The sequence below is a fragment of the Phoxinus phoxinus genome (genome assembly GCF_949152265.1).
Source record: "Phoxinus phoxinus genome assembly, chromosome: 12".
NCBI lineage: Eukaryota > Metazoa > Chordata > Actinopteri > Cypriniformes > Leuciscidae > Phoxinus > Phoxinus phoxinus.
The window spans coordinates 11,711,146-11,725,751 of record NC_136887.1 but is presented as its reverse complement, the minus strand read 5'-3'; positions in this window follow the sequence as shown (position 1 = coordinate 11,725,751).

The window sequence follows — 14,606 nt, the reverse complement described above, 5'->3', positions numbered from 1 at the left end:
GATATACAAAAAATCTGATTTTTGCTGGCAGTCTGAACATTGCCTTAGGATGCGTTTACATGACAACGATATGCTTAAAACAGAGAAGTTTTTCCTTTGAGTTTTCCGCATACTGAAGACACCATTGTCAAAACAATCCCCATTCACACGTGTCCGTGAAAAACGTGTAAACCGCTGTATTCAGCTGCCAGGCCATTAGATGGAGATGAATCACTATAGATTGAACACGTGATGGACATGTGCATGAAGTCAGCCTCTTGAGAGGTTTGCATTTTTGTTGTTTCCACGGAGACCGTTTTAAAACTTTGCGTTTTCAGGCACCCAAAAAGCCACGAACGACCAAAACACATAAAAAGTCTTACGTTTTTAGTTGAAAAGAGTGTTGTGTAAACAGCCCCTGAGTCTCTCCTCTGATTTTATGCAGCTCCACTCCTGGTTGGTAAGCAGGCGCAGCTGGTTATAATTGATTATAATGACAATCATATAACTGCCAGAGAGAATGAGTGGGAGGAGCCAAAGAAGAGAAGAGGGGGAAAAAAAAGGCAAAACACACCACAGCACATCACACAGTTACCACAAAGAATGTGTCTCTGGACATACAATCCCTTTCATAGTATAACAATAATTGTTTCTTTAATGAATGAACACAGGGGCGAGGTGGAGCGAGTGCTAATGATCTCGATTCCCATAAAAAGGGATGAAAGTGAAGGATAAGAGAGGACCAGGCCTGGAACATTTATGTTGTTGTTTAGTTTTAATTTATGTGGCAGTCGTCGGTTAGGGGCTGCCAGTTTACTTTCGTTTTGTTGTTTGTTTATTGTGTCATTAAAAGTTTCGTCTAACGTTCGCCAGGTTCCCGCCTCCTTCCCTTACCAACAAACTTCCTTACTGTATTTGACATTTTAGTTAGCAGCCTTTATGCTGCCTCACTGATCACCTAATGTTAGAATGCTGTAAACTAAAGGGTTACTTTTAAGAAAATGCACTACTTAAAAAGCCATTGTTGTCTCAGTAAAACGTCAAAGACAGAATTAAGTTTTTGGCAGAATATGGGAAGCTGTGTGTGGAGTGATGAATTGATGCTCCAAGGTGGTGTCTTTGAAAATTCTGGTGAGAAATACAATAATAAATGTGTCTCTACCACAGTGAAGCACGGAGGAAGAGTGTCATTGTGTGGGGAGTCTTTTTAGCTGCTGGTATTTGTGAGCTACTTTACTGTGAAGTACAGGAGAATATTGCAAAATGGCTTGCTTCCTACAAATGAAAAGTTGTTATCTAAAGGGGAATGATCAGATGTTATTAGGCTCATGTGTTGGGATCGGTCAGAGTCCATATTTTAACCCTTGAGTGTTTTTTTTTTTTTTTTGGTCTCACATTAAACTTAAACGAACCGGTATATATTTTTCACCTCGTGAACTGTTTAGAGCCATTAACATTGAGTAGAACAACACTGACTCTTCCTCCTGTAAAAAAAAGCTCTCTGCTATTCCGTTCTAAGTTCCTTTATGTCGTCTACAGTATGTGTGCAATTCTTGAATTCTGTTACTAAATGAATCAGTGAACAATTATGAGTGAATCTTTTTGGTAAACAGGTTCAAACATCTTGATTCACAAGGAAGAATTTAGTTTTATTACTAAAATAAGTCTATGTTTGTTATATTATATTATGTTTTTGTTTTTTTTGCTGTTTGTAATATACATTTCCCTTCTCTTTGTAATATTCTTTAACATCACGATCCAAGCCAAATGTGTACCTTCATTCAGGATCAGCATGAGTAATGTATGCTAACTGCCAGAAAGGCCTGCATTTGGCCTTTACACACTGCCTGTTTTTTACAATCTAAGTACATTTGTCTCAAATTGTATGCAGCTGGCGATCATTTTGTTTGGGTTGGAGCTCCTAAAATAAACAGAGCTGTATGACCCAGCTCGCTCCACCTGTGCAGCTGTATGCTCTGTCAGCTGCGGGCATGAATCAGGCTGTTTTCAGAGTCTGCCAGACTCCTGCTGAACATATTCAGGTCAGACAGTTCTTATTTGCCCAGGTTGTCTCATCACTCAAGCCTGAACGTGGGACTAGACTCGCCAAGATTACATAATGACAGACACGAATAAGCCTGAGTGGAGATGTATTACAAAACAATAGGGTCAGGTCATGTTTTTTTAATTAACCAGTTTTTGCCAATCTTTTACATATCCATGCGGAGGTGTAATGCACATATGATTTTTGGATAAAGATTGTATCTTTGAAAATGCAGTTGTAGGTAAAAACAAAACAAAACAAAAGGTTTCATATCTGTTTGGTTTATAGTTGAGTCATACCTGATTCTGTCTTTTTATTTTATTTTATTTTATAATTTACACCTCCAGATCCGTACTTTTCTGTGGAACACAAAATGTCAAAGTTGATCTTTTCCATATTACTAAAATGCATATGCTGACTGATGAAACATGCCGAGTGGAAAGCGCTGCATGGTTGATGCATTTTTCTATCAGAATAAAACTGACTTTTTATAAAATAATAAATTGTTGGATTTTCTGATGGAAAAATATAAATTCAGAACTGATTTTTCACTTCATCAGCCAGATGAATAAAAGATGCTTGTTTTCACTGTAGTCTTCTTTTCAGAAATCCAACAACAAGATGCCGAGAGACGCTTGTGCAATCACACATACGGGCATGTGCACATGTGCACCAGACTTAACATAGAATATTTTATTGCAGATAAATTCAATAAGTCTGTAAATAATAAATTAAATTAAGTAAATGTCATGAACTTATTTAATATAACTGCAATAATGTACAACTAAAACTTTGCAACAACATGTAAACTACAGTAACTCTCATTAGAGTATTAGTAAACTGTAGTAGACGGTCAGTAGACTTCTAGGTTAGGGTTAGGTCTTAGGGTTTGGTTTAGTAGAATAAGATTGCACTTGCAAAAGTTACAGTCAGTAATTCTATTTGTCTGTTGGGGACCATCAGAATAAAGTGTTTGCAGATATTAGGCAGACACTCTACTAATACTCTAATTACAGTTAGTTTAGACATTTAGTTGCAAAGTTACTAGTAGAATATCTAAAGTGGACCATCAAAAAAAAAAGAAAAAAAAAGCGTATTCTAACAAAACACCTCAAGTTTTTGGTAGGTATTGTGTATTGTGCTCAAGAGTCATCATCGTGAAGAGCAGTGCGTATACACAACTTTTTGGGGTTAGTGAGATTTATACAGAAAAAAAGACTAAATACTAAGCTTTTAATTGTCTAAACCACAAATTATTGCTCAGAATTAGCCAATTTTAAGAAAATGCACTACTTAAAAGCCATTGTTGACTCAGAAAAAAACGTCAAAGACAGAATTATAAAGGCAGAATATGGGAAGCTGTGTGTGGAGTGATGGATTGATGCTCCAGGGTGGTGTCTTTGAAATTCTGGTGAGAAATATAATAATAAATGCATCTCTACCACAGTGAAGCACGGAGGAAGAGTGTCATTGTGTGGGGAGCCTTTTTAGCTGCTGGTATTTGTGAGCTACTTTACTGTGAAGTACAGGAGAATATTGCAAAATGGCTTCCCAAAAAAACAAAGTGGTTATCTAAAGAGGAATAATCAGATGTTATTTTTTAACAAGACGATGCTCCTGTCCAAATTGCAGAGACAACCAAGAAGTGGCTTGAGTACAAGTCCATTAGGCTCATGTTTTGGTACTGCAGAGTCCAGATTTGAACCCTAAATGTGGTCTCACATAAAAACCAAATGAACTGGGAGATATTTTCCAACTACTCGTGAACTGTTTGAAGCCATTAACATTGAGTGGAAAAACACTGACTCTTCCTCCTGTGTGCAAAATATTTCTAGTTCAAATAAATGCTGCTTTTTTTGTTCATAAAATGTTTCCAAAAAACTTTTTAAGCACAACTGTTTTCAACATTGATAATAAGAAATGTTTCTTGAGTAAAAGAAAATCAGCATATTAGAATGATTTCTGAAGGTCAGCGTTCAATCACAGGAATACATTACATATTAAAATAGTATAGTAATTTTAATTTGTAATATTATTCCACAATAATTCAGATTGTACTGTATATTCAATTAAATAAATAAAGCCATGGTGAGCATAATTAACCAAAACATTAATTCTTACTGACCCCAAACTTTTGAAAAGATAGAGCTTTCAATTTAGTCTAATTATTGACTCACTAACTTATCACTTAAATTCCACCTGTCAATAATTGTATCCCTTAAAATTCATCTTTGATCACCAAAATGACATATTTTCCACGTCTTTCCTTGAATTATGCTATATACAGTACTTGGGTTTGGTTTGCTTTTCTCTACAACTGCAGTTATTTCTCAAACTCTTGCACTAACACAACAGTTTAATTACAAAGTTGAAAAGTTGAGTGAAAAGTTGTGTTTCTGTATAGCTTGGACAACAGAACAGGGCTTTACAAATATCAAAGTCATAGCATCGGCTAAATTCATAAATTATAATTTGAAGTCCCCTGGATCAACACAACCGCATTCTACTGATTTTAAACCACATTCTAGCATGCGACCACTTTATCACTGCCAGCATAATCGAATAATATAGTTTTTTAAAGCACATTTTGCACCAGCATAGGTACAGTTATTTTTAGACCAGCAGAGCAGATCATCTACATTTTTGCAGCTCAATCTATTTGGTCCATAGAAAAGATATATACTTCAGTTAGGCTAAAAGTTGGCTGTAATTGCCAGGACAGAATCTAATTAGCGGTTAATGTCACAGTGAATCCCACGAGAGGGCCGAAGTTTGGCCAATTTCCAGCTGGGTTCCCAAGCTGATATGCATTAGCCCCACTTAAAGAGCAAGTGAATCGGCACAACAAAATCAACAAGTGGGTGACAACAGCTAACAGACACATCTGAAAAGCTAATCCCACTCTGAAAGCAAGAGCGGTGGGAGGAACGTTACTCTGCAAGGCATACGGCCAAAGACGAGTCAATCAAGCTCTTACTGGGTGAATAATTTAAATTTAGTGTTCAACATGCTGGGCGCACTAGGTCGTGAAAGTCACTTGTGTCACCATAATTGGTTGCAGCGAGCGTAGCATGCCGATAAGCCTGGCAGAAGACAGCAGGGCGATCTGAGCCGCAGCCAAATGTCACTGTAGGTTCAGGTGGACGAAGCCGCTTGGAAAACAATGATGGGCATGTGATGACATTTGCACGACCAGAGAGAGTGTCCTCTATCAGTATATCTCGTGTTAGTTCAGAAAGGAACCTGACTTCTGGAAAAAAAAAGGGAGGAAGGAAGGGGGCTATTACTTTTGCCAATTTCCACAGAGAGCAAAATCAGATAATTTAATTTGGGCTTTTCTGCCACTTTTATTGATAAGGATGGTGGGAGACAGATGATGGTGGGTAGTGCGATCCTGACAAGCCATACGTGCGTCAAACACATCAGTACCACAACTTGACGTCATGACGTGTCAAAGCGCATTATTGAGAGTTTCTTTCAACTTGACTGTGACAGATGTTGCAAATCTGCAAATGTACCTTGTAGCACTGATTCATAATGTTAGGGAGATCAGTTGGTGATGTTCAATCATTCAAAAGAAACATTAAATGTCAATTACCGATATCCTCATACAAGATGTTAGAGGTTCATTTCAACAGTGTTTATTGTTGTAAATATCTGGGAATTATGCCAAAAATCTGCTAAACTTTTTGGTCATTGACTGTGTATGTGCACCTGAGGTGTAATAATTTGCATTAAATTGCATCACTTTGACAATATTATGGAAAACGATCCTGTAATGATCTAAAAGTAGCCTACCACATATTTTGTTTTACATATTCATTTATGCGTTTAGTGTGTCTCACTAAAGAAAGAGGTTTATGAATAAAAAGTTTCTTGAGTTCTATTCATCAAAGAATCCTGAAAAAAATGTGTATCACGGTTTCCACACAAAAAAAAATTGTTTTCAACATTGATGATAATAAGAAAAGTTTCGTGAGCAGCAAATCAAATCAGCATATCTGAATGATTTATGAAGGATCATGTGACACTGCAGACTGAAAAATACAGCTTTGACATCACAGGAATAAATTACAGTTAAACATATATATTGTAATAGTATTTTACAATATGATTTATGAAGGATCATGTGACACTGCAGACTGAAAAATACAGCTTTGACATCACAGGAATAAATTACAGTTAAACATATATAAACATATATACACACATATATATATATCAAATGCTTGGTGAAGATGCTTTCAAAAGCATAAACAAATATTGCCAAACCCAAACTTTATAATGGTAGTGTATATAGGCTACTGTGTGTACAATAATCAAACTTCCTAGATACATTTCTCATTGTACATTTTCCAATAAAGATAAAAGCTGATGGAAGACATCCAATGCGGTTTAATATTAGAATCACACCCCATCTGTCATAATTCGACACTTGAACTAGCAACATCACCTTGAACTTTTCACAATGTTCCCCGGTTGCCCTTCAGTAAATAGTCATATCCAATCCTTAAATCCTCTTCACATTCACTCAGTGGCTTGGCCATTTGTTATGCAGCTATGAGTTCAAGGTGGCTGTAAGGTAGCATGAAGTAAGTGCGTTTTGCAGTAAACAGGGATACATCTAATCCTTCTTCCTAGCTGTCTCGCTTCAAAGGCAGCAGTTGGATGAATGATTCTCTTTACCTGACAAATGGCATCAATCCACAATGCTGCACTTTCACAGCTCCGGCTGTATCATATACATGCAGATGTATGGATTTCTGGCAATGCTGATCAGTTTCACAGAATGGGTGGGTTTTGTTGTGGTCTATCACCTAGTACACTTCACCTGTGTGCCATGTTACTGAGCAGTGTCAGAGAAGGTTTGAGGTAATGAAAAAGCTACAGTACATTATAGATATAGACGGACGGACGGACGGACGGACGGACGGACGGACGGACGGACGGACAGACAGACAGATGACAGACAGATAGACAGACAGACAGACAGACAGACAGATAGATAGATAGATAGATAGATAGATAGATAGATAGATAGATAGATAGATAGATAGATAGATAGATAGATAGATAGATAGATAGACAGACATACAGACAGACAGACAGATAGATAGATAGATAGATAGATAGATAGATAGATAGATAGATAGATAGATAGATAGATAGATAGATAGATAGATAGATACATAGATAGATAGATAGATAGATAGATAGACAGACAGATAGATAGATGACAGACAGACAGACAGACAGATAGATAGATAGATAGACAGACATACATACAGACAGAAAGACAGACAGACAGACAGACAGATAGATAGACAGACGATAGATAGATAGATAGACAGACAGACATACATACAGACAGACAGACAGACAGACAGACAGACAGACAGACAGATAGATGACAGACAGACAGACAGATAGATAGACAGACATACAGACAGACAGACAGAAAGACAGACAGATAGATAGATAGATAGATAGATAGATAGATAGATAGATAGATAGATAGATAGATAGATAGATGACAGACATACAGATAGATAGATAGATAGATAGATAGATAGATAGATAGATAGATAGATAGATAGATAGATAGATAGATAGATAGATAGATAGATAGATAGATAGATAAATAGATAGATAGATAGATAGATAGATAGATAGATAGATAGATAGATAGATAGATAGATAGATAGATAGATCTATCTTTTGTTTTGAGTGTAAAGCTTCATCTTCAAAATAATATTGGCATTATGGCTGTAAATTGTATGTCAATTTAATGTGATTAACTGTAGAAAAAAAATACACACTAATGGATTAATTAATCCACTTAATTATGCCCCCGACCTGTGTGTAAATATAAGTGATTTACCACATCCAGTGCACCTTCATGTTTTGTGCTGCTGCTACGGGCCAAAAATACAACATTACCTAACATTACCAAAAATAGCAACATAAACACATTTTACAATTCTATATTACTGCTCGTTAGAAGAAAAAAAAGCTAATTTGAAGCTACTCTATGAACCGAGCAACTTTCAAGCTGCTGAAAATGTAGTTTAGTGCAGTTTAGGAGTGTTGCAACTTTCGCCTCAAGACAAGAAGTAATGTGTTCAAAATTCAGTTAATTTTCCACACATGTACAGACGTCCTATATGTGCATCAAAGTATGAAATGAGCATGTGCTACAAGACAAACGACTGCCGATGCCAAATATATCTTATGAAAGAGCCAACACCAACCATCGCATCACTTCAGAATGGGAATTGATGTCATCCCTCAACCGTTCACTGGCTTGGCTGGCTGCAATAAAACAGTCTCGCATTGAAAACACATTAGCTCATGATTTACCATTTAGGGAAAATGACAGTCTAGTCTTTATTTGACTGGCCCTAAATAGACAAATGACTGTGTCCATGATGGGGAGAGAAAGCGGGCGAGAGATATATGAAAGAACAAAAGGCAGTCTTGCTCGTCTCGTGTATTTTCAGAAGGACTGATGGAATGGAAAGCGAGTTTCGGAGGGGCTGGCGGGTCCAATGTGTCCTCCGGGGCGACCGTGGTCAGCTGCACCCCACTGACTAGCGTTCAGACACGGACGTGTCCCCTGCTAACACTACCCGGGTCCTTATCGATCCTCGTGAAATCAGGAACCATCATCTGTGACTGCTGTGCTCTGGGGGAGAAGGGCTGATTAACATGGATGGACTGATGTCAACAGGCTTTCTCTGTTGGCCTACATGGAGACTTTAGCGGACGGCCTGAAATAAATATCCCCTGAAGTGATGGAAAGTGTATGACTGTGCATATCAAGACTGGAGAGAAATATAGAGCAAATGTTTTTAACGAGCATCTCACTCTTTAGGTCGGTTCACACTGCACTGACAGACTGCGACTAGACACTTTGTCGGGGTTTGTAGGATCAGTGCGTTGCGCCTGTCGGTGTCTCTCGCCTCGCGTTTTCGCAGATTGAACATGATGAGTCGCCGTTGTCTGGGAATTTCTGGGAAGTGACATACTGAAATCTGGCGATTGTCCGCGTCGGTTATGGAGTTTGAATAGTTTTTTTTTGTTAATAAAACGTTATTAATAGAACCTTAAAGGATTCTGTCAGGTACTTTATCTTTAGAACATTATAGACTTCTATAATTCAATGTTAGGCTGCGTAGATTAGGTCAGCCGGAGCTGGGAACACTTCCCATAAATCCTGATGTACTCGTTACATCATAAGAAGAATGGCATCTACGCTAATTTTAGTGTCTTTGTTTATCCCGAGGTTTTCCCGCAGCCTGCCGGATCCAGGGCGTATCCAGATCTGACGAAGGACCTTCGCCTGGACCCGATGACAACGCAGTGCAGAAGTGCCAACTAGCCTCTCCTATTGGAGGATCCCTTTACCACTCTACAGATAAAGCGTTGTCGGGATAATTTTGGTTTCACGTATCTACCCCGAAGTGATAAAACTTTGTTTAAAAATGTATAAAAAAAAAGCCAGAAAAGTACTTTGTTAAGTCTTGGTTTGTAGGGAATTACAAACCTGCGCACATATATTCAAATGCGCATAACTATATAATTAATTCTTAATGCACACGTGAGCGCCATCAGCGTTTCTCACAGGTTCGCGTTTAAAGTCTGTGTAGAGAGAACGGTGTCGTCTTAGCGGTCTCTAATTTAATAACTAATGATCGTAGCGACGGAAGTGAATTAATAAAAACGAACTTTGGCTGGAAAATATATTTATTCAAGAACTGCTATAAAGCCAAAACAATCTCTGTTACCTTAAATTATCCGTTTATTACAGTAAAGCCGCTTTTAAACAATCTACATTGTTAAAAGCGCTATATAAATGAAGATGACTTGACTGGACTGGAACCTTTTAGGTGTTCCCATCATGGGATCATTTAGTATCATTTAATTATATTGTTTGAATTATTTTGTAAGCTTGCTACGCTACGTCCTACGTCATACGCCGGCAACCATCTCCCGCGAGCGCGCGGCGACCGTTGCCGGAAGCCAGTTATTTTAATTTATTAAGTTTTAAATATGTATATTTTTACGACAAAACCGCACGGATTACCCTCAGAAGGCCTTCGTTTATCCCCCTGCACCCGGATGGATTACTTTTGTGAAGGATGCATGCACATTTTTGGGACTTGAAGGAGGTGGACCCCATAACTTGACATTATAACCACTGAAAGATCTAAGACATTTTCTAAAATAACTGAAAATGTGTTCGTCTGAAAAATGATTGACATATGCATCTCGAACGGCTTGAGGGTGGGTAAATCATGGGTTTAATATCATTTTTGGCCGAACTATACCTTTAATACATTTCTTATTTCATACTAAGTATGCTACAAATCCATTAACATACACTATATTGGCAAAAGTTTTGGGATGTCTGCCTTTACATGCACATGAACTTTAATGACATCCCATTCTTAATCCGTAGGGTTTAATGCGGAGTTGGCCCACTCTTTGCTGCTATAACAGCTTCAACACTTCTGGGAAGGCTTTCCACAAGGTTTAGGAGTGTTTTTATGGGAATTTGTGACCATTCTTCTAGAACGCATTTGTGAGGTCCGGCACTGATGTTGGACGAGAAGGCCTGGCTCACAGTCTCCAATTGAATTAATCCCATAGGTGTTCTATCGGACTATGTGCAGGCCAGTCAAGTTCCTCCACACCAAACTCGCTCATCTCTACACACTGTTCTTGAGCTAATCTGAAGGCCACATTAAGTTTGGAGGTCTGTAGCTATTGACTACAGAAAGTTGGCGACTTCTGCGCACTGTGAGCCTCAGCATGCGCTGACCCCGCTCTGGGAGTTGCTGTTGTTCCCAATTGCTTCCACTTTGTTATAATACCATTCATAATTCGTGAAATTTCCAACTAAATATTCCACGGTTGCCAATCTTGAGGTATAGTGAAGGGTATGTGATGATGTGTGGCTATTTTAATTCCAAAGGCCAAGGGAACTTTATCAGGATGCATACTATACTGGATCCATGAAATAACTGGCCTTTAAAAATAAAAATCTGCCTGCCTCTATGGAAATTTAACATGGGGGTGTCCTGACTTATGCACCCTGTAGTTTTAGGAAGACAATGTATTTATTTACGATACATTATTCATCCACAAAGAAAATTGGTGTCCTTAAAGGTTTCCTCATTTTTTTTGGGAAAAAAATTAAGATCAATTTCCCAAAGATTATTTTTTATTCCTCTTTTTAATCAACTTTAGCATGGGTGTGCTCACTTATTCTAGGCACTGTATCCAATTTGCATATTAATGTGTTATTGGGGCAATATGTAATGAAAGAGAAGTGTTACAATGGGAGGACTAATTGGCAACATTTTCATAATAATATCTAATATTTCATAGAAATAGTCATTTCTTTCCACATTCACTTGTTTGTGTCTTCCAAAATGTCTGATAAACACGATTTAATGTGACTCCTGGTGTCCTCAGTGGACATCTATAAATAGCAATGCCCTGTTTTGTAACAGAAAGTCATTTTGAATTAGAAACCCCATTATTTTTTCGTGAGATATTTATTTATGACAAACATTTTTAAAAATAGTAATATTTAAACAATAATTAAGACATATTGTCATATTTCCATAGAATGCTCTTCACAGGACATCCAGACTTAAAACTGTGACATATGGTGTCAGAGAAATTCACTAAAATATAATGTCTACTACAGAGGACAATATTATATTCCAGAGTCCAAGGAGGAGAGAACCCAATTATTATTAAAAAAAAAAATAATAATCTAAAAGTGGCTTTGTCCTTACAGTCTACATTAAGTCAAAATTGAGCTGTGTTTTTCATAACGATTTTTTTTTTTTTTTTTTGCTCATATATTTTTTGCTCAGCTATTATTGGTGTTCAATTATTAATAATGGCTCTTATTATTATCAATGTTGAAATCAATGTTTTCAATTAATTATCATCAATTTTGTTGCTGCTTAATTAGTATTATTATTATTTTGGAAACTGCGATATACATTTACAGGAATCTTTGATGAATAGAAAGTTCAAGAACACCACTTATTTGAAATGTAAATCTTTTGTAACATTATAAAACTATTTAATGTTACCTTTGCTCAATTTAATGTGTCCTTGCTGAATAAAAGTATTAATTTCTTATTTACATTTGAGCATCAGTTTCTACAAAAAAATCTTAAGCAGCACAGCTATTTTCAACATTGATAATCATCAGTATCACTGCACCACTGTGTTCAAATATAAAAAAAATCATATATATATATATATATATACACACACACAGACACAGTACAATCCACATGGGAAAATCTCAGAGTAAAACTGGGAGTTGTAAAAAATATGATACACCGGTGTTTTGCCAGATGAAAAGTTTATATGTATCATCTTTTACTCTTTTAATTCATTTTATAACTGTATCATATATCTCTTTTAGTTCCTTTTATATGTTTTTTTTTTATTTTCCATGGTTTTATTTTGTGATTACTTTAATTCATTTCTGTGTAAAGCCCTTTGAATTGCCACAGTGAATGAAATGTGCTATAACTAAACTTGCCTTGCATATTTTTAATATACTTTAAAATAAAGCAATAAGCCTCAAGAAGCCATCGTTTACAGTGAATTTAAAACAGGGGGTTTTAGGAAACAGCCAAGAGGGTTTTATTTAAAAATATATTAGAAAACAGTTATTTTCAATTGTAATCATATTTTACAGTATTGCTGTTTTTACTGCATTTTCAATCAATTTTAATTATTTGGGATTCCTTTGTGGTTATATGTTGTCAGAATTCACAGCTTGTTTTCAATGGCCATCAATAGAGAAAGATGATTTGCAGGGTCCAGATTGTAGTTACAGCATCTACCAACAGGGGCTAACTATCATACTAACCAGTCAAACCTTGACCTCTTGCCAACCACCTGTAACATCCACATTTGATACAACCCATTCTAAAAGTCCCATCAGGTTATAAATGTACAATTTGTAAATGTAAAATAAGAATTTCTTGTTGACTGAACACAACACAACACAATTGCTCAGTTAATTCAGTAGTTAAAAGGTGTGAATGAATGCCGGTGACCTTTCCATGATTTCCCACTTGTTCTTAATTACTGAATTGTTTGTTTTTTGTTTTTCTATTCCATAACATATATAGGAACCTTTCCAGCCCCCCCGACATTCAAATATGAATTATACCTCAGGGCCATGCAAAGCTATTACAAAGCAGTTCCTCGAACATCTAATTGAAGTCTTAATGCATTTTCCACCATGGGCAGCTGTCAACACATCAGCAGTGGCTACTTTCAGCAAACCACAGATTATTTTAAAAAATGACATATTTTCCCTCAACGTCAAGGTATACTGAATCAAAATCCTTTGTACAGCTGTTTCAATTTGGGCTGTGAAAAGCACTCGTTTTTTTTTTTTTTATATAAAGCAGCTGCACTTCAAATGACTTATTCACTGCCAGAAATGGGGATTTTTCTCAAGCTTCCTGCAGGCAACTGCATTTTCCACGCATTCAAAACTTTTTCTTTTTTTTTTTAAACGTCAGCATCGCTTTTCTTTTATTCAGCATAGATCTGTGTCAACATTTAGCTGACATGGAGGACTCAGATTTTCCTCTGACAGCATTAGAGAGCTAAACCCAAAATGTATAAAGCGTGTACAATCGTGCTTTTCCAGTGCTGATGGATGTCGGTTTTGTGAGTCTCAACAGAAGTGATATACCAGATTCAATGCAACAGCTTTGATCTTTGTAAAACCATCACCTGTTGTTTCAGACATGTGCTCTTCTTGTCGTAATGATTTCCTTTTTGTTTTCACGGAGGCGCTAGATCACTCTATGTCAAAACGCTTATGGCTACAAATAATGACCATTACCCCTGAGGAGATCAATGAACATGTGTTTAATGTTGAGTTAAAAGCCAATCGCTTTAATACACCATTAAGCCAGTTATGCATGAAGAGATAGTCCTTCACTCAAAAAAAATTGAGTTTCTTTCATATCACTTGCATATTACATTCCGTAGAGTTAAAATAAGGTCTTTTCCATGCTGTGCTCTTTCTTCACATTGGTTTCCAACCAAAAAAAAAAAAAAATGCAGACAGCAGCAATGAATGCCCCATTGTGCTTCAGTTCATATGTTCAGATCATAACCCCAAGGAAAAGGCCTGCTTGCTATTGCCCTTTCACACAGGCTAGTAAATGCATTTCTTTTATTTGGGTCGATGATGGTTCTTCAAATCATAAGTAGAAAATAATGATTTCCGTGATCAAAGTTTATGGTTATAATTTAAGTGGAGCACTTCAATAACAGTTAAAGGCAAAAGCCATCGCACTGACCATCTTCATCCCTGGACATTGAGGTCATTTCTTATGTCTGAGGTGCATTCACATCATTTTCTCATCTCCATTACTGCCTGCACTCTCCGTGAACTTGACTTTTAGTGTAAATGCAAGCCAACCGCTTCAATTTCACGTTGTTCCATTCATCACTCACTTTCTCCCCTCATTGTTTCCTTTTTTCCTGAAAAAGGCTCTATGCTCTGTGCTTAAATGAC